Source organism: Malania oleifera, chromosome 4, assembly GCF_029873635.1.
Source record: "Malania oleifera isolate guangnan ecotype guangnan chromosome 4, ASM2987363v1, whole genome shotgun sequence".
Classification (NCBI taxonomy): domain Eukaryota; kingdom Viridiplantae; phylum Streptophyta; class Magnoliopsida; order Santalales; family Ximeniaceae; genus Malania; species Malania oleifera.
Window position 1 is genome coordinate 19659460 of NC_080420.1, and position 21874 is coordinate 19681333.

At 38.6% G+C, this 21874-nt stretch overlaps 1 long non-coding RNA gene across 2 annotated transcripts; it reads left to right on the forward strand.

Annotated features, from left to right (window-relative positions):
• The first annotated feature begins 294 nt into the window (after positions 1–294).
• On the forward strand, positions 295–14586 carry LOC131153208 (uncharacterized). 2 transcript variants are annotated; one of them, XR_009136187.1, is made up of 5 exons: positions 295–552; positions 884–1480; positions 7436–7501; positions 8771–9227; positions 14362–14586. It is a non-coding gene; the product is annotated as an uncharacterized LOC131153208 (long non-coding RNA). The 2 variants fall into 2 exon arrangements; XR_009136188.1 differs by lacking the exon at positions 8771–9227.
• The last annotated feature ends 7288 nt before the right edge of the window (positions 14587–21874 follow it).

The following is a 21874-nucleotide window of genomic DNA, read 5'->3' on the forward strand; positions in this document are numbered from 1 at the left end:
GCTAGTTTAGTTTCCAAGCTTTCCACAATTGGATCTGGTATGGTTTTGCAGCCACTTTTAACTCCCAATGGTAGCCCAAGTAGGAAATAAGTAAAACCGCGACGTATCAATTACAAATGTTTTAAGGAAACATAAATCAAAAAATAAAAATCAACAAGTATCTCTATGTCATTCAGAAGATCTAAACTTTTTGCTTTTGGCTCTTTTAATAATTTTTTTATTTTTTTATTTTTAAAAAATTAACGCGTATTCTCAAGTTCACAAACTTGGAAACCCCTTTGTGTTTATAAATATGGGAGCCCACGCCGCATGTCCATCCTTATCCCTGAAGGCCACAGGCATGAGGAGAGTCGGTGGCTTGGCCCCTATTGTATGGGTAAAGAGTAAATAACTGATGTAGGGTTACGCAGCTGCTACCAATTAACACGCAAAAGGCCCGTCTTCTTCCAAATCCATACCTCTGCATGAAGAATCGGCTGCTAGCTTTCTCACAATTTGGGGAGCCTCATCTACTCATTTCCAATCTCAGATCCTCAGATCCCCTGGCTGCAGGTTCATTTTTCTCCCTCTCTCTCTCTAGACAACTGTTGTTCAATATTGTTGTTGATGTTGGTGCTGCAATGACATGCAGTCTCTCGGTCTTCTTGAAGGTGGTGCTAACACATATCTGTCAATCATGGGAAATTACAGGCTTTTTATTCATCTTTTGCTAACACATATCCGTCAATCATGGGAAATTACATGCTTTTTATTCATCTTTTGGAATGCTCATCCATGTGTTTTTTTTTTTTTTTGTATGTGAATGCTGCTTCATACACACATATAGACCATTCACACATACAATATCAATTGCATAATATTTTTGTGCAAATTAAAATTGCAGATAATGGGTAAATTGAGGTCGCGGGTGCCCAGTCGTCTCTCAACACATGCCATGGTTCCTATTCCCTCAAGGTCAAGAGGGTAAGAACCAGATTTTCTGTACCGTATCATCAGAATCCCAGCAGATCTTGCTTTCCAGGGTACAAGGATAAAACTACCTAAGATATCATCCTTAGGAATCAAGCGTCAAAATTTCGAAAAACAAATATAGTGTTTGCAATGAAATTCGTGGTGTAATCATGTGGTGAACTCGTTGTAGTTCATAAGGGCTGTGGGAGGGAGGCAATTGGACGAAGTGAGCGCCACAAGGGAGCTCATACGCTAAGTTTTTCTCACAAGATGTGTGTGGTAGAGGTGAAAAGCTTAAGAGGACAAAATGCTGTTTTGGGGCAATAATGGCTCTGTTTTCTGTCTAGCAACAGACGCATCGATCCAAGCGAATCACATAGATTTTACATTGCAAGAAGAAGCCGTAAGCTCGGACATAAGCTTGTGTTCCTTCAACATGGGAGAAGCAAGTGTTTCACCTAATTTGTCTTCGCCAGGTTTACAAACAGCGGACACAGTTTCTGACCATATGCATCATTCCTGATCACAGGTAGAATTTTAATCTACTTTAGACATACATCTGCGTACGGACTATATATGGATTAGGTTCACATGTCTGGATGTTTCAGAAAGAAACACGAGAATTTGAAGGCTGGGTTCATGTTTTTTCTTTAATAGTCTGTTTGGAACTTGGAAAATAATAGGGAAGAGGAAGGATTTTACTTTTTTATTTTCAATTATATAGGAAAGTGAGAAAGGAAATAAAAAATATATGAAATCAATGAATAAATTTGATTTTTCTTATTTTTTAATCATATTGTTATGAATAGCTTAGTTATCCTTGCTAGCTCATTGATAAGTTTTATCAATAGTTTAGTTATTAAGTTGTTAGTTTAGTTATTGAGTAGTTAAGTGTTCTGCAATTGATCAGTTAAATATCATTTGAAGTCGTAAATATAAACCTGCTGTAATCTATTGCTAATGTAATGAAGCTGAAACATTTTCATAAATTTGATATGGTATGAGAGCTACTTTAGAGTGTTTTCTCTCAAGCTTCTCTAATGGTCGTTGTTCCAATTTTCTCTTCTCCATCTGCATCTGTCATTCCACCTTCTTCTTCTCCTTCATCAACCATTGATGATTTTGTCAATCCATATTATCTCTGTAATTTAGATCATCCCAGTAGTCCTGTTCTTGTTTCTCATGTCTTGACCGAAGATAACTATCATACATGGAGTTGATCCATGCTCACTTCATTGAATGCAAGGAATAAAATAGTTTTCATTGATGGCTCTCTCCCTTAACCACTGATTTCTGATTCTCTTAGCTATCGATGGAGCCGCTGTAATAGCATGGTTGTGGCATGGCTTCTCAATTCAATTTCTAAGTAGATTGCAGCCAGTGTCATCTATGTGACTACTGCTCGTGCGATTTGGTTGGATTTTCATGATTGTTTCTCTCGCAGCAGCGGTCCTCGCATCTTTCAACTCAAGAAAGCTATCTCGGATTTATCTCTAGGTGAATTTTCTGTTACTCAGTATTATACTCAGTTGAAGGGTTATTGGGATGAATTTCAAAGCTATCGTCCTTTTTTTTTTTTTTTCCTTGTGTTCTTGCTTGTTTTTGTGGTGCTATCCGATCTGTTGTGGATTTTCAACACTATGATCATGTTTTGCAATTTCTAATGGGGTTGAATGAATCCTATAGTCACATATGGGGTCAGATTCTTTTACTTGATCCTCTTCCGTTGATCAACAAAGTATTTTCTCTCTTGCTTCAAGAAGAGAGTCAATGAAATATTGCAATTCGATATGCTCCTCTTTTTGATTCAGCTGTAATGATTAGTTCTTCTGTTCCAGCATCTTCCACACGCATTAACACAAAATCTTCCATCAAGAAAGATCATCGTGTTTGTTAGCATTGTGGTATAACATGTCACATTGTGGAAAAATGTTATCGGTTGCATTGTTTCCCTCCCGGATACAAATTTACTAAGTCCAAATCTACAGCACTGAGGTCAACTCACAATGTTTCTATTGAGCTTACTTTTGATTCTCCATCATTGCCTTCTACTCAAGAGCAATGTTAGTAGTTACTAGCTCTCATTTAGCCATCAGTTTCACCAAAATCTTCTTCTGCTTTTGCACTTACTGCTATGTATTCAGTGCATTCTAGTACTTCTTTAACTCCAACTCACATGATAGGTATTCTTTCTTATCATTCTTGTTCTTCTTTTTCATCTTAGTCTCATGCTTTTGCTTCTCTCATGGTTAACTCTCCTTCCACTTCATGGATTATTGATATCGGGGCTATTGATCATATGGTTAACTTTGTTACTTTCTTTTCTTCCATTACACCCATTGTTTCGAGTTTTGTTAAGCTTCCTAATGGTCTTTAAGCACCTATTACTCATGTTTGTAATATTGTGCTTTCTAATTCTTTAGTTTTAAAGAATGTTTTGTGTGTTCCTTCTTTTACATTCAATCTTATTTCTACCAGTAAATTGGTTTCAGATTTTTCTTGTTCCTTCATTTTGCTTTCTTCATTCTATTTTGTACATGACCTGTAGCAATGGAGGACGATTGGATTGGGTAAATTGGTTAATGGCCTTTACCATTTGATATTGCCTTTTTGTTTCAGCTCCAAGGTGTCTCACTGTTACACATTCTTCTTTCAATGTTTGGCATAAAAGGCTTGATCATCCATCTGATTCCAGGCTATTGTCACTTTGTGATTTGCTTTATTTTTCTTCTTTTAAGTCTGCTAATAATTGTCCTTGTACTGTTTGTCCCATGGCTAAGCAACATCGCTTGCCATTTCCTTCAAGCACTTCGGTGACCACTTTTAGTTTTCAACTTGTTCATGTTGATATTTGGGACCCTTTTTCTGGGGCTTCCTTAAAAGGATTTCGTTATTTTCTTTCCATAGTAGATGATTTCTCTCGACGTACATGGATTTTTCTAATGAAGAGTAAAAGTGAGACACATATGTTTCTTTAGAATTTTTTCATTCTTGTTGAAAACCAGTTTCATGCCTCTGTCAAAATTCTTCGCATTGATAATGGGCATGAATTTCTTATGTTTGATTCTATTGCTTCAAAAGGAATCATACACCAACACACTTGTGTTGCTACACCTAAGCAAAATTTGGTTGAACGAAAACACCAACATTTGCTTAATGTTGTTCGTGCTCTTCGATTTCAAGCTCATTGATCTCCCTTTACCCTTTTGGGCAAATTGTATTCTCACTGTAGCCTATCTTATTAACTAAATGCCTACTCCTCTTTTGTCTAACAAATCACCTTTTGAAGTTCTATTTTCTAAACTTCCTTCCTATAATCATTTACGGGTAATTGGTTGTCTGTGTTTTGCATCGACTTTATCTTCCTCTTGTCACAAGTTTGGTTCTCAAGCTTGGAAGTGTGTATTCCTTGGTTATCCTTTTGCTATCAAAGGTTACCGATTGTTTGATCTTCACTCTCATGAAATTTTTATTTCACATGTTGTTATTTTTCATGAAACCCAATTTCCTTTTTCATCTCTTCCTTATAACTTTCTCACCTCTACTTCTAATTCTCTTTCTTCTTCTTTAGTTTTTCCACGTCCTTTTGATGATATTTCTTTTCCTTTTCCATCAAACACATTGGTTTCTCCATCAAACACCTTGGCTTCTCCATCTAATTCTCCTTCTAATGCTTCTAATGTTCCAGTTTTTGTTCCTCCCCGTCGTTCTACTCGTATTTGTCATCCTCCCTCATATTTATGCGATTGTCATTGTAATCTGGCCAATGTTTCACAACCCGTTCCGTCTGTACTTCACTGCTCTTGGCCTTCTTCAAGTATGCCCTATGATCTTAGTTCATTTCTTTCATATACTTCACCATCTCCTTCCTATCACTCTTTTGTTCTTAATGTTTCTTCCACTAAGGAACCATAGTTCTATCATGAAGTTGTTAAGTTTTCTCATTAGAGAGATGCTATGGCTACTGAGATTAAGGCTCTTGAAGAGAATCATTCATGAATTGTAATTGCTTTGCCTCCCACACATCAACCCATTGGCTGTAAATGGGTATCGAGTTAAATATCGTTCATATGGTTCAATTGAAAGATATAAAGCCCACTTAGTAGCTAAAGGGTATACTCAACGTGAAGGTCGGGTATACTCAACGTGAAGGTCTAGATTACATTGAGACCTTTTCACCGGTTGCTAAGCTTGTTAGTGTTCGGTGTTTAGTTGCTATTGCTGCCTCTTGGAATCTCTTTGTTCACCAGCTTGATGTGAATAATGCTTTTCTTCATGGTGATTTGTTTGAGGAAGTGTATATGCAGCTTCCTCCTAGATTTGCAGCTTAGGGGGCAAATATGATTTGTAGATTGAATAAAAGCTTGTATGGTTTAAAGCAAGCTTCATGTTAACGGTTTTCCAAGCTTACATCAACATTTTTATCTTATGGATTCACTCAATCGAACGCTGATTTATGCTTGTTTACTCTTGTTGATGGTGTTGATTTTATAGCTTTTCTCATATATGTTGATGACATTATAGTTGCTAGTTCTAATGTGTCTTTCATTACTATCATTAAATCATTTTTTGATGATCATTTTAAGATTAAGGATCTTGGTTCCTTACATTATTTCTTGGGTTTGGAGGTAGTTTTTTCTTCAAGGGGTATTTACCTTTGCCAGAAGAAATATGCCCTAGACATTCTACAAGATTTAAGTCTTTTAGGATGTAAACCAGTTGCTTTTCCAATGGTGCAGAATCTCAAACTTACCAATGAAAATGGTGAGTTACTTGCTGATCCATTACCTTATAGAAGGCTGGTTGGTCGTGTAGTGACCCGAAGAATAATAGAATTTTAATAATAATAGGAGGGAGAGAAAATAGATACAGAAACAGAAGGAGGCGGTAGACTTCGTCGACGACATTGCATTTTGGAGAATAAAAATAATTTCAGGAAATTGCCCAGCTTCGTCGATGAACACAGGGTCTCGTCGATGAAGGTCTTTAGAATTTCATCGACGAACACAGGGTTTCGTTGATGAGAAAATATTAAGAGACGGTTTAGGCTACTCTGAATTTCGTCGACGAACACAGGGTCTCGTCGACGAATTTACTGAAGGATTCGTCGAAGAATCTGACAGTATAAAAGGAGGGAAACCGTGATATTTTGTCGTTTCTTGCGTCTCTCTCTCTCTCTCTCTCTCTCTCTCTCTCTACGTTTCCCTGGAGGGAAACCATGATATTTTGTCGTTTCTCGCGTCTCTCTCTCTCTCTACGTCTCCCTCTCCTTTCTCTCTTCGATTTCGGCCCCACCAGTCGCCGGATCAACGATCCGAAGCTACCACGACACTTCTGGCAGAGTTTTCTGTAAATCTGCCAGAGCGGATCGTCGGGAAAATAAAGTTGGATTTCATCCCAAATTCAGGTTAAGGTCTTTTAGTCCCTTTTTGGCCTTATGGCAGTTATAGAAAATGATGTAGGCAGATAAATACTGATATTATGTTCTGGCATATGTTGGTTTCAGGGTGTTTTGTAGGAGGCCCTGCAGGAGTGAGGCTAGTATTCCATAGGGGCTTCCTAGTAGTCAGGTAAGGGAAATATGCTATTCTAGGCATTTCTAAAATATTATACAGTTTATTATATGATGAAAATTATGTATTTAAGTAATGTGTGGCTTGTGATTATGAATACAGTATAGAGATATGTTTTACGATATTTCAGTATTCTGATTTTACGATACTTTAGTACCATGATTATATGAACATCAGTATTATGATTACGCAGATACAGTATTATGATTATGCAGTTACAATATTATGATTACACAGTTCTTAGATTTACAGTACAGTTTATGCAGCATCATGGTTATTTCAGTACTTCAGAATCATGATAAATCAGATATATATATATATATATAGAAATATATTATATGATATCAGACCCTGTTGGACTTGCAGCTACAGAGCACGGTACCATTGCTACAGATACTATGTTACTTTATCAGTGTAACCACCTATTTAGATAATACGTGGTAAGGTCAATCACCTAGGCCCTTGAAGAGGTCAGGCTTCCTATCCAGATATGGGTTAAGGTGGGTAGATCGACTGACGGAGTTCAGTGATTTATTCCTGGTTGGCCAGCTAGGGTAAATCCAGCCTACAGGCCGCACAACCCTGTAATGAGGGGGGCAAGTCATGACACACAGATAGCCACAGGGAACAGTTTCAATTACTATTTCATACGTACGGATTTACAGAAACAGGGATCATATTTATGTACACTAGAAGTACTTTGAATTATAATCTATAGTATTGCTATGTTAAGCAACATGGGAAAAAGGGTGGTGTATTTTATTATTGGTGCTGTACTTTGTATTCAGTTATTCATGTTTATATGGAAACAGATTTCATGATATATATAGTAGTTCATTTGCCATACACTAGCAATAGCATATTTCTCCTCGCTGAGCGTTGGCTCATCTCAGTGTTGATATATTTTTCAGGTGATCCAGGTAGGCGAGCAGACCAGGCTTGCAAATAGAGGGGCTTCATTAGTGCCCTATCAGAAAGTGAGTAGATTTTTGGGAATGTTTTTGTAAACCTTAGCTAGTTGAGGGTATTTTGGGGAACAAATATATGTGTATATTTTGGGGAAAAACATGGTAGTACTCTGGTATTGGTATTGTATGTTATGGATATGTTTATTCAGTTTATGCTTTTCTCTACTTAGGTTTTGGTTGGATTTATCCTAGCATGGTATCAGAGCATGTAGAATATTAGTGTAAAAAAAAAAAAAAAGCCAATTTATTAAGCAGGTCATTACAGGTCGCTTGCTATATCTTACTATCAATCAGCTTGATCTAACCTACAATGTTCAAGTTCTAAGCCAGTTTATGGCCATTCCATGTACTCTTCATATCCAAGCTACTAAACGTGTTTCATGTTATCTCAAATCCAGTCTTGGTCAAGGATTGTTCTTTTCCAGTATCTCAAGTCTTCAACTTAGTGCTCTTATTGACTCATATTGGGCCAACTGCTCTATAACTCGACGATCATCTTACTGGTTTTTGTGTCGTTCTTAGTTTATCTCTCATTTCCTAGCGTTCTAAAAGGCAAACGATAGTATCTAGATCCTCTACTAAAGCCGAATATAGGGTATGACATCAACCACATGTGAGCTGGTTTGGCTAATATCTTTACTTAAGAATCTCCATGTTTCTCATCCGCAATCTGTAGATTTATATTGTGATAACCAAGCTGCCATGAACATTGCATTGAATCTAGTTTTTCTCGGACGAACCAAACATATTGAAATAGATTGCCATTTGGTTTGAGATCATGTTTCGTCTAGTTTTCCTCATTTGCTTTATGTGCCTTCACGTCATCAATTGGCAGACTTCTTTACCAAAGCTTTAGGTTCAGATGCCTTCCATTATTTACTTGCCAACTTGGACGTGATTAACATACACTGTCCAACTTGAGGGGGCGTATTATGAATAGTAGCAACTCACAGTTATCGTTGTCAGCTCATTGATCAGCTTTATCAATAGTTTAGTTATTGGGTTGTTAGTTTAGTTATTGAGTTGTTAAGTTTTCTGTTATTGATCAGTTCAATATCAGTTGAAGTTGTATATATAAACCTGTTGTAAGCTACTGTTAATGTAATGACGCTCAAACATTTTCATAAATTTGATACATATTAAAATAATTTTTATTTTAAATGATATTTGATACAGGGAGAAAATATAGTAAAACAAATGAATTTTCCTCTAATTTTCTTTTTCTCTTCTTTTTTCAAGTAAAATCTTTGATCCAAACTAGTCATAAATATGCTTCAGATCTGCGAGTTCTCGGTGTTGGTGGATAAAGCCACGATGATTGAGACCGGTATCCGAGAGGATGAGGTGGATCAGGAATCGAGGAAAAGGACGGTACCTTCTGGTTCTCAGTCAGGATCTCGTTAGGGATCGAGGAAGAAGAAGAGCAAGGGTTTGGGTTATCGTCGGAATACCGAGCGCCAGGGTTCTCGGATGAGCCAGATCAGTGATCGTTGTACTAGGTGCCTCAGATGGCACGAGGGCGAGAACCGGTCTTTTGGCGGTAACTGCTATAACTATGGTTGGTTAGGCCACATGGCTCGCGATTGTCATGCATTGAGGAAAGATATGCTTGTATCTAGTGTGAACCGGGGGAGCAATCAGATACCTCGGGGGACCATTCAGGCAAATACAGCGCCGGCCAGAGTATACTCTCTTACTCCAATGGACGCTGAGCATGCGGGGAACGTAATGACAGGTACCTTATTATTGCTTTCAAATAAGGCTTTTGTTTTGTTTGATTCGGGTGCAACCTATTCTTTTTTATTTGTGAGCTTTATTAAATGGTGTGGGGTTGAGACCCAAGTCAGGAACGAAGTGTTATCTATTACTACACCATCTGGGAGTATATCATTTTATAGGAAGATGATGGAAGACTGCCTAGTAGTAATATAGAGGAAGCTGCTTCCGGCGAACCTTGTAGTATACGACATCTTAGTGTTTGATGTCATTCTGGGGATGGATTGTTTGTTCTCCAGTTATGCCGTGATCAACTCTCATAGGAGGGTGGTAGTGTTCAGTCCTCCTAGGGAGCAGGAGTATGAATTTGTGGGATCATGTGTGCATTCGACGCCATAAATTCTATCGGCACTACAAGTGAGGAGGCTACTCTTGGACGGATGTCAGGGATACCTAGCTTGTGTGAAGGAACTGCCGTGAGATGAGTTGAGGCTCGAGGATATTCGGGTAGTTAGCAAGTTTCCGGACGTGTTTCCATATGATTTACCCTTTTCACCTCTGGATCGTGAGGTGGATTTCGCAATAGTGTTGTTGGCAGGTAAGACACCGATCTCTAAAACTCCATACCGGATGGCTCCAGCGGAACTTTGGAGTTAAAGGAGCAGTTGCAGGAATTACTGGACAGCGGTTTCATTCGACCTAGTGTTTCACCTTGGGGAGCTCTAGTATTGTTTGTGAAGAAGAAGGATGGGTCGATGCGGATGTGCATTGATTACCGTGAGATTAACGAGATGACTGTGAAGAATCGCTATCCTTTACCTTATATCAATGATCTTTTTGACCAGTTGCAGGGGACGCAGGTCTTCTCAAAGATTGATGTACGGTTGGGATATCATCAGGTGAGGGTTAGATCTGAGGATGTGGTGAAGATGGCTTTCCGAACTAGATATAGCCATTACAAGTTCTTAATCATGCCTTTTGGGTTGACGAATGCTCTGGCAATGTTCATGGAGCGGATAAGCAGGGTTTTACATGAGTACCTGGATCGGTTCGTGGTGGTATTCATTGACGATATTCTGGTATACTCAAGGAGTTCGGAAGAGCATGGAAATCATCTGAGGTTAGTGTTATAGATTCTACGAGAGAAGAAGTTGTATGCTAAACTAAAGAAGTGTGAATTCTGGTTGAATCAGGTGGCATTATAAGGCCATGTGGTGACTGGTGAGGGTATATCAGTTGATCCTTGTAAGATTGAAGCGGTGGTCGACTGGGCTAGGCCAAAGAATGTGCAGAAGGTTTGGAGTTTTCTAGGACTAGCAAGTTATTATCGTCGGTTCATGGAAGGTTTTTCTTAATTGTCTAGGCCTCTGACTCGATTGACTAGGAAGGGGGTAAAGTTTGAATGGACTAGTGATTGTGAGTAGTGTTTTCAGGAGTTGAAGCACCGACTGATTATTGCTCCAATTTTGACCATTCCTTCAAGGGATGGTGGGTTTGTGATTTATAGAGATGCCTTTGGGATGTGTGCTTATGCAGCAGGGTAAGGTAGTAGCATATGCTTCTCGGCAACTAAAGGAATACGAGAAGAATTACCCTACACATGATTTGGAGTTGGCTGCTATTGTATATGCACTAAAGATCTAGCGACACTATCTATACAGTGTACAGTGTGAGATCTTCACTAACCATAAGAGCCTCAGATACTTTTTCACGTAGAAGTTGAATATGAGGCAGAAACGGTGGCTTGAGTTGATTATGGACTATGATTGCACCATCAACAATCACTTGGAAAGAGCTAACATGGTGGCTGTTGCATTGAGTCGGAAGTCGGGACCTACGGTTGTATCTGCAGTTGTAACTCAGTATCACATCAAACAGGATCTAGAGAGCTCAGGTATAGAGTTGGTGCATGGTGATCATCAGGCTTTCTTTGCTAATCTGGTCGTCTAGCCGACTTTATTTGAGTGTATAAAAGCCGCGCAGACTTGTGATGCAGAGTTGGCAGAGGTTATGGAAAAGGTATAACAGGGACTGACTACAGAGTTTAACATCTCTAAGGGAGGTGTACTGAGGTTTGGGACCAGGTTATGTGTTCCGAATGATGATGAGATTAGAAGGATGATTCTGGAGGAAACTCATCGTTCTTTTTATATGGTACATCCTGGTAGTACAAAGATGTATTGGGACTTACGTGAGATCTTCTGGTGGAGTGGTATGAAGAGGAAGATTGCTCAGTTTATGGAGCAGTGTCTGACGTGTCAGCAGGTGAAAGCTGAACATCAGAGGCCGGCAGGGCCATTGCAGCCTTTGCCTATTCCGGTGTGAAAATGTGAGCATATTTCCATGGATTTCTTTATCGGATTGCCACCAGCACTTCACGGGCCGAATGCTATTTGGGTGATCGTGGACAGATTGACGAAATCTGCTTATTTCATACTGATGAAGGTTAGCTATCCTTTGAGTAGGCTAGCAGATATGCATGTGCATGATATTGTGAGAATCTATGGAGTACCGGTGTCCATTGTGTCAAATCGGGACCCGAGGTTTACTTCTCAATTCTGGATAAACTTGCAGGAGGCATTGGGGACGAAGCTTACTTTCAGTACAACGTTTCACCCCCAGACTGATGGATAGTCGGAGAGGATGATATAGATCTTGGAAGATATGTTGCGAGCATGTGTGTTAGACTTTGGTGGTAGCTAGATATAGTTTATGCCATTAGTAGAATTCACTTATAATAACAGCTTCCAAGCTAGTATCAGGATGGCACCGTTCGAGGCTTTGTATGGTTGGAGGTGTCGATCTCCTTTGTGTTGGGACGAGGTTGGTGAACGTCAAGTGTAAGGATCTGAACTTGTGCAGTAGGCGTCTGAGAAGGTGTGTTTGATCCGGGAGAGGATTAAATCAGCTTAGGGTCAGCAGAAGAGATACGCAGATGTTCGCAGCCGTGAGTAAGAGTTTAAGGTGGGGGGCAAGGTATTTCTATGAATCGCTCCAATGAAAGGGGTGATGAGATTTTGGAAGGAGGGCAAGCTGAGCCTAGGGTACATCTGACCATTCGAGGTTCTTGAGCAAGTGGGTCCAGTAGCCTACAAGATTGCACTACCCATAGCACTCTTGAGGGTCCACGATGTGTTTCACGTATCCATGTTGAGGAGGTACGTGCTGGATCCATCACATGTTATCAGTTATGATGGTTTGGAGATTGGGGATACTTTAGCGTATGGGGAGATACCTGTCCAGGTTCTAAACCATAAAGTTCAGAAGCTTCATACTAAAGAGATACCGTTAGTAAAGGTGTTGTGGTGAAACCATGAGGTTGAGGAAGCTTCTTGGGAACTGGAAATGGAAATACACTAGAAGTATCCACAGTTGTTTTGAGAACGTGTACGTCATCCTACTTTGGGTTGGGATAGGTGGTTAGTCGTCAGGAGTGTGTATTGTGAACTCTTGAGATAGTTTATGTTGTAACCACGGTATTCCTCTTCTATAAGTGAGGGTATGTATGTATGTGTTATGATGGAGCTACGTTGTAGTAGTCACCAGTTTTCTCTAGAGTTGAGCGTATGTATGAGTGTTTGATTGTATGTATGAGTTCACGAATGAGAGATTTCAAATTTCGAGGACGAAATTTTTGTAAGGAGGGGAGACTGTAAGAACCTGAACCATGATAGGTGGGTTTAATTAAAATAAGATAGGGGTAAAAAGGTAATTAAATAGGCTTCATCGACGAAGGCCTCACATTTCTCGTTGACAAAGAGCAGGTGTTCATCGACGAGGAGAAATCGAGAGGTATTGTGAAGTGTGACGAAATTCAGGGCTCGTCGACGAGGAGAAGCTAAGTGGTTTTAGAAAATTGAAAATCTCAGGCTCGTCGACGAGGTCATAGTCTCATTGCCGAGAAGACTATAAGGTCTCGTTGACGAGGACACAATTCGTTGACGAGAATTGCTAAGTCAAGGGTAGTATAAATATCCATTTTCATTACTTCTCAGTTAAGAAATCTTATTTTCTCTCTCTATCTCTCTAGAACTCATCCTACTCTCTCTCTCTCTAGATTTCTTCACCGTTCATCGTCTGATTTGACGATCTGAAGTTACCACAAGGATCGTAGAAGGATTCTCAACAAGTTCTATGGATCGGATTTTAGGTTCGACTATTTTCGGGTTTTGGCGTAAAATCGAGGTAAGACTTGGTTTTCAATTCTGATTTGGTAGTTTTGTAGAGAACATTCTTGTGAGTATCTTCTGTACTGGGATTTTTAGGTTTTGGAACTCGGTTCACTGTTTAGGGGCCTCAGAGTTCGGGATTTGTTGTTTGGGGGAAAGTTAAGGGAATACAGTTTATATTGGTTATTTTTGAAATCAGACTCAGCAGAACTGTGGTTCACGGTTCTATGTGAGTTTTGGTTACTCATTTGGGAGAATCTTACGGGTAAAATTATGGGTTTTTCATGTTACGATTTTGGGAAAAAGGGGGTATTGGGTTGCATCCTTGGTTTTGTTGAAAACTGTTGGTATATTGTGATTTTACTGTGTATTAGGGATGGCCATGCCTTGACTTTGTTTTAAACTGTATATGATTGGAAAACATGATTTTAGATTAGAAAATGGGTGTGATTTGTTTGGTTATATGAGCATGTATGGTTGTGTTTTGTTGAAGTGCAGTAGGAACTGGGTTCCAAATTGTTCCAGGTACGAAAGAGTGTTCGACTTTATATCCGAGGGCGTGTGTTTATCGCTTGTCATGTAGGCAAGAGTGTTTGACTCTATATCTGAGGGGGTGAGCCTCAACTGATCATCGAAGGGTGTGGATCCACTAGTTAGTGCCGATACGATGCCATGGGAGTCTGGGACTAGCCATGTGCCAGTGGCGCCATGTATCGCGGGTTGGCTACTGGCTAACGTAGGATATCTCGGACCAGCTTTAGGCCGAAGGGTGTGACGACACCGGGTAGATAATGGGCGTGCATATGCGTGTGTGTGCATGTATACACTATAGTGGAACTGCATTATGAAAACATAGGAAATGCCTTTTAACTGTGCATATTTTGCTGTCGTGATAACACTCAATTGCCACACACTAATGTTACATGTATTTGCCTTATTGATATTGAGATGTGTCTCACCCCTACTGTACATACATTTTTACAGGTCCTTCGAGTAATCGGAACTAGCGTCCTGGTGTTGGAAGCGTAGTGGTCGGTGCACTACGGGTAGCGCTTGTGTAAGTGCTAGGACTTTTGCTTCATAGGTTGCTGTTTTGGGGTATGTTTGACACCTAGTTGTACATTTTGTTTGTGTGGAGCCTGGACTCCATTTCTTGTACAAACTCTGGTATGGTACCATGTATGTATAGAATGACCTATTTCCATTGCATATATTTTGTTGTGTTTGGATGTGTATAGGGTGCCTGGGAACCCCACGGGGTCGGACATTCATCCTTTGTCTTGTATCTTTGGCTATTTTGTTGGATACAGGGACATGTTAGGTTACATTCTCACCCCTGGGTCCCATTTTCGGGTTTGGGGCGTGAGATGTCTCATCCTAGTAATTTATCACTTTTTACTTGAACTTGATAGATGAGCATATCAGGCTCGGAGGTAGGAGGACTACAGTATTGCCTTGTTTGTAGGGTGAGTATTTTTGGGAAAGATGCATTTTTTAATGGTCCCTAGGGGATCAGATGGAAGATTTTTGGTAAGGTTCATGTTGTATGTATATTTTGGAAATACTAAAGCTCTGGCATTGTAAATGTGGATGTATGTCCTTTTGTTTATTGTTGCATAGGAAATTTTTATAGATGTTCAGGCTTCCCGGTCTCCAATTGGATTGGGATGACGTTATAGACCTTATTCCGGTTATCAGAGTAGTATAATTTTATGGTATATAAAAAAAAAAATAAAAAATCAGGTCGTTACAATTGGTATTAGAGCCTAGGTTGTTAGATTCTGCAGATTCTAGTAAATAGCAAAATACAATATTAGAGTATAGGAATGGATTTTGATGAGAGTAGGAGATGGGTAGATTGAAATAAAAGTCAGTTATTTTTAGAGGATGAGATTGGAATTTAGGGTTCTATCTTGCGGCCTAGAGGCAGAACTTTCGTGGTTGTTTGTGTGTTTTTCCTAGGGTGACGATTTCAGGAAAACTATGGATACTATCGTCGATTCTTGTTTTCTGAGTGGTAGGATTGAATCTTAAATTGAGATTGAGGATGTTATGACGAATGGTTATAGAAGAATATATTATGGTATTTAATCTAATAAGTATATTAGTTGGGTGATAATGATAGAGTCATACGACTATTTGGTTCCTTTTGAAAGATGGACCCTGGGGGTAGTAGTGCCCATGCTAGTGGTGATTATTGTGTAGGCTTCTTTGGTGCGGGCGGTGGTGATTCAGACGTGGTTCTACGTAGTATGGCTCAATAAGTTATGATTGAGATTGCACGGAGCTCTAGGGAGTAGGGAGGATCATCAGTCGACCAAGGCTGCACTATAGAGAAGTTCGCTAAAATGAATCCTCTAGCGTTTTCAAGAGAAGTTGATCCTGTAGTTGCTGAAAGCTGGATGTAGGAGATTGAGAAAATATTGGTGGTGCTTCATTGCACTGATGAACAGAGGGTCCTATATGCCACGTATAAGCTAACAGGTGCAGCTAAGAGATGGTGGACAATCGTGAAGTTGCTGGAGGAATAGAGACCTGTACTAGTGGTCATGTCATGGAACCGATTCAAGGAGATGTTCTTTGATCATTATTTTCCTCCTATTGTTCGAGAAACTAAGATAGTAGAGTTTCTGAATCTGAGATAGGGGCAACTAACAGTGCAGCAGTATGTAGTAAAGTTTATCGAGTTGCACACTTTGCTCCCTATATTGTGCCAGATGAAGTTAAGAAAGTAAGAATGTTTGAAGGGGTTTGCGGCATGACATCCATAGGCAGGTGATGGTCCTAAAGGTATAGGATTTCTCTGAATTAGTTGACAGGGCCACAGTGGTAGAAGAGAGCAGTTAGAAGGACATGGGGACGTCGGGTTAAAGGAAGAGGCCCACGCCTCTAGGATTTCTAGCTGGGTCCAGCCGAGGCCCTAGGAGAGGAGACATATATGGCAAAGTTCAGAGGCAAGAGATTGGGAGACGGGAGATTTGGGGCAAGAAGGTTCGTCTGACATGTGGAAAGAGACACTAGGGAGAATACCGAGCAGGGAGGAATGTCTGCTACCGATGTGGTGGACTGGGTTATGTAGCACGGGACTGTCATATGCAGTATAGTATTGCTCCTGCTCCTAGACCATTTGGAGGGAATATCCAGGCGCCCAGGGGTGGTGGCCAGCAGAAGAACACAACTTTAGCGAGGGTCTATGCGTTGACGTCGGAAGATGCTGAGGCTGCAAGCGATGTTGTGATAGGTATGATTATTGCTTTATCATATAAAACTGTTGTTTTATTTGACTTAGGTGCTACCCATTCGTTTGTGTCATTGGGATATGTTAAAAAAATGGAGTTGAGACATAGTTGTTTGATACTGATTTGTTAGTAGCCACGCCAACTGGATTAGTAGTGAGATGTGGAAGGGTACTTAAAAACTATCTAGTGGGCATTTAGGAAAGAATATTACCAGTTGATCTTGTAGTGTTAGACATGCAAGGATTTGATATAATATTGGGTATGGACTGGCTGACAGCTAACTACACCAGTATAAACTGTTATCAGAAAGAAGTAGTGTTCAGACCTCCAAGAGGACAGGGGTATAGATTTGTGGGGTCATGGGTGCGCACCCCACCACAGTTGTTATCCACCATTCAGGAGAAGAGGTTATTATTAGAGGGTTGCCATGGATATTTGACTTGGGTAAAGGAAGTATCGGAAGGGGAAATTGAGGATATTCCAGTAGTGAGGGGTTTTCCTAATATATTCCTCAAGAGTTTTTCGAGACTACCTTTGATCGTGAGGTAGAGTTTATTATTGATCTGGTTCTGAAGACAGTGCCAATTTCTAAAGCACCGTGTAGAATGGCACCGGCAGAACTAAAAGAGTTGAAGGAACATTTGCAGGAATTGTTGGATAAGGAGTTTATTTGCCTAGCGTATCACCCTAGGAAGCGTCGGTATTGTTTGGAGAAAAGAAAGATGGGTTGATAAGAGTGTGCATTGGCTACATATTTTCATATTTTCATAATTTGGCCAAAATAGTAGGGATAGTGTAATCCTAAAATTAAGATGCCCATAAGAATGTAAGATACTAAGTGAGCAACAATTGGACTCCTATGTTCTGCGGAAATTCTTTATTCCTTGAGAAGTAGGGTCATCACCATAACCTGAAAACCAACCATGGGAACAATATGTCATGGGCATCATGTTGCCAAGTCTTCCGAAGGATCCTGTGAATCAAATAACACCTAACAGAATCATCTTTATCAACTTACCTAGAAAAAAAAATCATAATGATACTCGAATCTTTAGCAAACTGCTATCCAGAACGAAAACCATACATGCTAGGACCTGAAGCTTTATCTTTTTGCTCTATCCTGTGCGAATCTTACTTGGCAATGGGACACTAATTTAACTACTTAGGCATTGGCTCGATTGGGATTTGATTTGTATACAAATTAATGTGAAATCTTCAGTTGTTGTTTGCAATTGATTGTAGCTTTTGAAGCCATCTTCAGAATCTAAGTCCAACTCTATAATGAAATTCTTCATTCTACCATTCTCTTTAGCACAAATAAATGTCACCCTTTCCTTCCTAGTCCATTTCACATAAGATTTATGCTGCCAGATAATGTCCGATCACTGATCATAGCTGACTAAATAACTTCATTTGTATTGTGTTTTATACCGAAAAACTAAGAAACGTGTTTATTGCATATTTGTTTAGTCACTAGAGTAAGATCATGGTTGACTTGAAGTCAGTATACCAGGACTTAGACTTGCCATAATTGCAATTCATGTTTTTCATTGAGGATACTTTTCCAATTATATTTTGATATTCAATGTTTGCCAACACAGGTTAGAAGTTGAGTTTTCAAAAACTATTTGAAGTAACAAAAAAAATAAATTTAGAAACCAATTTGGTAGGAAAATAAAATTTTACACTGATTTAAAAGGGTAAGCCTGTGCATTAGTTTGACATTGAAAATGAATTAGATGATTAGAATTTTAGGGAATGTTTAGAAGCTTATATAATTTTTACTCAAACGAATTACAAAGTTATGGTGAAAGTTTTGAAGTGCCTTTTATACAATTGATCTAACGAGTAAATGATTACACATCCTAATCTTAGATGTCCCAGCAGGTATGGATCTTGATGAGTATGAGTCATTATTGCAAGTTCTCTGTTTAAAGATGAGGTTAACCATTGGTGGTTATCTGTTGATCATATACCTAGTTATTTTTTTTCTAAAAGAAAATAGAATTCAGAAGTTCAAATGGAGTAAGGGTTTTATTTCTAACTAACAAGTTCTTATATTTGACATCTTGGGTGCTTGTGAAAGGATAGAATTTGGGCACATGTTTGAGGTTGTATACAACAAATTCCGAGGACAAAATTTTTATAAGGAGGGGAGAATGTAATGTCCTAGAAAATGATAGGTTTAAGAATGTAAAAATAAAAATAAAAATAAATAAATAAATAAATATATAAATAAATTAATATTTAAAATTAAATTGAATAATAAATAAATTAATTAAATAATAAGAATTATGAATTAAGTAATGCAATATATATATATATATATATATATAGATATATAGGTTAAAAGTTATTATTATTATTATATTATTATTATATATATATGTTAACTATTACCTAATGCTTTGAAGCTTCAAGCTTTTTGAAATTCTAAAGAAACAGACACCCCCCCCCCCCACTTTGCCTTCCAGTGCCTCTCCTCTCGTTTCCTTCGTTCTCTCTCCCACTCTCTTTAATTGCTTGGTAAATATTCAGTTGATCGGAAAACTGAAGATACCGCTGAGTTCCTATCTCTGCCACCGACATTCCTACTAGAGTGAATTTGTTGTGGGAGCGACGTAGGCTCCACTCCCGGGGGGAAAGGTACACTTCCTCTTTTCCACAATTTCTCCTTGAATCTTTGGCTAAATCGATGATCGGGCACCACCATGGGGTCCTAGTCTTGATCGTCGTCATTTTGACCAGAACAAATTTTCAATTTGGGGGTCCTAGGCACCACTCCAAAGCGAGAATGGGATTTAGGGAATTAAAGAAATTGGTTGTTTTTGGGGGTTTAATTATTATTTGAAATTTATGGGCTTAGAAAATATTAAAATAATATTTTATTTATGGTTGATTTGATTAAATTAGGATATATGATATGTAATTTTGTATAGAATGAATGGTGGACAGTTGAATATATATATATGAGGAGTTTAAATGTGAAATTATGTGGCAGATGATCAGAATGAGTTGGAAATTATAAAATACTAAATTGTTTGAGAAATATTGGCAATGCTTGTGGAAATACTGGAATTGTTTATGAAATGCAGGAGTTTGAAATAACAGTCAGTGGCCAGGTATTATTTGATTGGCTAAGGGTCAGGATTATTATTTGAGGGCCAAGAGCCGAGTTTTTATTGGCGACTATACACCGGCTTGTATTTTGTGGCCTGGGGCTAGGTTTTTGGAATAATAGGAAATATGAGTGTGATGATTTTCTGGGAAATTCAGTGTTTTACTGAGAATTTGTATATATGTAATTGCAGGATTTTGAGGTTGGTACGCCGAGGGCGTGATGGTTGAATTGGAGGCAAGTCTCTCAATTAGATAGGTAAGGGAAATATGCTATGCCAGCTGATTTAGAAATATTTACCAATAAAATATGATATATGATTATGGGTGTTTTCCGAGTAAAAAAATTATATAGTTTTACATATTTCAGTATATATGTTTTATTTAATTAATTGTGTGACATGAGAAATTATTGGTACAGTATAGAATTTATACAGTTTTCATGTTACCAGAATTTATGTAATTTTACATAGTTAAAATATTTAGTTTTCTCAGTACCATGATTATACATTTTATACAGAAAGCACGATATGCAATATTAGCTAGAATTATGATTTATATAGATTATGATTTTTACAACTTATATAGAAATATGAAATTCAGTTTTAGTAAACCATGATATTCAGATTACAGAACCATAACATTCAGATATATTAGTTTATTCAGATAAGGTTACTACAACAATATGGTTATTTCAGTTAAATAGAATCATGGTTAATCAGTAATATAGATATATCAATTATATATATTGTATCAGACCCTGATGGACCAGATCAGTTTTTAGAGCACGATACCGTTGCAATTTCAGTTCAGAATGCAACTACATATCTCAGATAGTATGTGAATTTTCAGCAGTCGATCGTGCCTTTGTTGCGGACAGGCTCCCTGTAAGTTAGGGTTGAGGTGGCCGATCTGACTATTGGAGTTCAGTTGACTTATCCTGGTCGGCCAACCAGTGTTAAGTCCTGCTAACGGGCCGCACAACAATATATATATATTATATCAGACCCTGATGGACTAGGTCAGTTTAGAGCACAGTACCGTTGCTATTTCATTTTAGAATGCAACCACATATCTCAGATAGTATGTGGATTTTCAGCAGTCGATCGTGCCTTTGTTGTGGACAGGCTCCTTGTAAGTTAGGGTTGAGGTGACCGATCTGACTATCGGAGTTCAGTTGACTTGTCCTGGTCGGCTAACCAGTGTTAAGTCCTGCCAACGGGCCGCATAACCTTGTCATGAGGGGTTAATTCATGAATTTCAGTTATCAATCTAGGGAAGTTTTCTTAGATATTATTATATATCTAGATTTACATAAACTGCAGTCATACCTATAGATATTAAAAGTATTTTGAATAGAATATTTAGGAAAACAATTTATGTATAAGCAACATATGTGTGAGTTATATGGTGTTCTATTTATATGTGTTTTCTCATACTCAATTGTTTACAGCATACAATACTCTTAAATCAGATATTACAGTTATGCAAACTCATCTACCATATACTGGTAATAGCATATATCATCTTACCGAGAGTTGTCTCATCCCAGTAATTTATCACTTTTCAAGTGAACCAGATAGATGAGCAGATCAAGCTCGGAGGTAGGGGTACTACAGTACTGCCCTGTCTCTAGAGTGGGTATTTTTGGGAAAGATGCATTTTTGAATGGTCCCTAGGAGATCAGATGGAAGATCTTTGGGAAGGTTCAGGTTGTATGTATATTTTGGGAATACTGAAATTCTAGTAGTGTAAATGTGGATGTATGTCTTTTTGTTTACCGCTGCGTAGGAAATTTTTATGGATATTCAGGCTTCCCAATCCCCACTTAAATCAGGACGATGTTATAGATTTTATTCTGGGTATTAGAGTAGTATAATTTTGTGGTATATTTAAAAAAAAACCAGGTCGTTACATAAACAATGTTTGAACTTGATTGTCGTCACGACCTTGGTCAATATATCTGTGGTATTCTCTGCTTTAGCAATTTTCTGAAGAAGTATTTTGTCTTCATTAATTATGTCTAGCATAGAGTGAAATTGAATGTCGATGTGCTTCGTTCGTGCATGGGAGACTTCGTTTTTTGCCAAATGAATAGCACTCTGACTATCACAAAACATAGTAATGTGCTTCTAAATAAC